This window comes from Phodopus roborovskii, unplaced genomic scaffold (genome assembly GCF_943737965.1).
Source record: "Phodopus roborovskii unplaced genomic scaffold, PHOROB, whole genome shotgun sequence".
Classification (NCBI taxonomy): Eukaryota; Metazoa; Chordata; class Mammalia; order Rodentia; family Cricetidae; genus Phodopus; species Phodopus roborovskii.
Window position 1 is genome coordinate 4,355,001 of NW_026126470.1, and position 2,627 is coordinate 4,357,627.

General features: G+C 34.2%; 1 pseudogene; it reads left to right on the forward strand.

The window, feature by feature from the left end:
- LOC127227416 (bystin-like) overlaps positions 1 to 14 on the forward strand; it is a 1,469-nt pseudogene extending 1,455 nt beyond the window's left edge.
- The last annotated feature ends 2,613 nt before the right edge of the window (positions 15 to 2,627 follow it).

Genomic DNA, 2,627 nt, shown 5'->3' on the forward strand with positions numbered 1-2,627 from the left:
TCTGTGGCTCCAGTCCTGGGCAGGATTGATCTGGTTGACTCTTCCTGCCATTCGATGCTTTGGTCCCTGTTCTCTTGTGGAAGCTAATTGGAGTTCCCTGAGTTCACTCCCACACCCAGCTGACACTTGGTATAAGGGCTGCTCTCTCATTACTATGTCAGTTCACTGGGATGTGGATAAAACAGAGGCAGCTATTTATTGGAAAAAAAAGAAAAAAAGAAAAGAAGAAGAATGTCAAATCAACATAGAGTGTTATCTCTTTGCTAAGAATTATTCTAATATTTTCAAGGACCAGATATATTTTAAAAGATATTTAGATGTCAATTGTAGTGGAATTAAATGTTTAATTTCTCAAACACAATCTATTGGATAACATTTTAAAAGCAAATTCTTGACTGTTATTGTCAACAACTTATAATAATTATCTGTCTTGTAGAATTCATAAATTAAAAATAATGTGGAGAATATGGCAAAATTTTTGTTTTGAATGGAATGTTTTTGATATTAAGAGTTTGTGTATGTACAGTATATAGTTTTATTCACAGTCCAGTTCTTTTTTCTCAACATAATATTTTTACTAATTCTTTGGTAATTTCATACAATACACCTAATCACACTCACTTCCCAGGTCCATCTCCCACAACCCCCATCCCAAGAAAAATATCTGCCAAGTCCAATTTGTGGTTCCCATACAGTTATTAGAGCATGATCAATTCCTAGCAGCCAATCGCTGAAAGAGCATTGAGTCCTCCCTCATCTTTCCCTACCTAACCAGAAGCCATCAACTGCAAAGGGCTACATTTTAGCTTTCTTTTGTTTTGTTTTGTTTTGTTATACAATTTTTAGGGACTCTCTTTAGTAGCTTTCTGGCTAGACTGTTTTTTGAGTGGAGCAGTAGCACTGATCTTGGACATAAACCTAACAGTTTCTAGTGTTACTGAATTTTTAAAGAAAATAACACTATATGATAATACTATAGTGATAATAATAATTATAATTGATAAATGTTGATATAATAAAATGATAACACTATAATGACTTTGAATTAGAATACTATTGAAAATATTCTTAGATTTTTATAAGTTTATTAACAAGATTTATCAATTTAACATGCATAGGTGGTCCCTGTGGTCCATAACCACCAAAATCTAATGTTGGTATATAATGCCTCTCCCTGCCACCGCACATCACACACAGACATGCATTAGAATATACACAGTCAGTACCAATGACAGTGTCCATTCAACCCATCCACCAGCACACAAAACCCTGGGAGTACAACAATTTTGAAGGTTTACATTTTCTGTTCTGGTGGTTTCATTTTTGAGAATCAGAGGGGAGAATGTTTTGTGATTGAATTGTGTTAGCACAATGTCTTCAAATCGAATCATGTTGCAGCACGTATCAGTATTTCATTACATTTGACAAGGGAATGATCACCTACTGAATGGCCATACACACCATACTTTATAATTAGGTCATCATTTGGACAGTTGGTCACCATGAAGGTTTTAAGTTAAAGGAATAAAACAGCTTCATAGTAATTTTAGATGTAGTTCATGCTTAAAATTTCATTAAAGATATCCCCTTGAAAGAGTGGACTCCGGGATATTTTCCTTTCTCTATTTTTATGTCAAGATTTGATCACAGTGATAAAATAGATGATAAACCATATGTATATCAAATAAGATTTGTACCAATTTTGATGGTCTCTAATAAACACTGTATAGTTTGATGAAGTTTCTTAAGTCTAATGGATTATTGTGAAAAATGCAAATTATGTTAAAAAGGAATTTTAAAAAGAACACTAATTTTAGGTAAACAAATTGTACAAAATTTAGAAGTGCTAAGTTTAAAAAGTATAAATTATTTCTTCATACTTTCTTGGGCTACTTTGTAAACACCACAGAATCATGTAATCCAGGCTTCACATTCACAATTTCATGCAATGGCATGTTTGAACTTTCATGCAGTGACAGACTTCACATTCCTGGTTCAGAAACTTTCCATAAACCCTTTCTCCTGTCCTTGACTAGAAAGCAAGAATCACCTGTCCAAAGCTACCAGGTTCTTCTGTTTGCTGGGGCTAGAACATGAACCTTAGTTCTATAAATTTCTAACAGGGTCTGTGTTCAATAGTTTCCTTTACTTTCTAAGGTTGCATTTTCTGGAACTTTTTCTATAGACCAGGCTGGCCTTGAACTTAGAGACCAATCAGCCTCTGACTTTCAAGTAGTGAAATTAAAGATGTTTACCACCCTGCCTGGACACAAGCTTTTCTTCCGTTTCTTTTCACTTTTCTTTCATTCCTTTTCATAGATTGGAAGTCTAACTTGGAAGAGTCTTGGTCTTATGTCATCACTCCCTTTTTTCAATTAGTCTCAGGATTTTCTTTAATCTATTTACACTTCCTGGTGTCCCTTTACTCCTCTAATTATGCACCTTTCAATTTTCTGTGTGCAGCTTGCTCCTTTCCATTATAAATGTATGTAAGAGTAAACAGTATTAACCATGTGAAAGAGGCTAAATTAGTTTGTTTTGAAATTTGATCTTCAACACACAATTAATCCTAAACTCTTCAATTTATCCTCAGGCACACTTTTCAGGCAAGGGCAAAATGCAGCAAT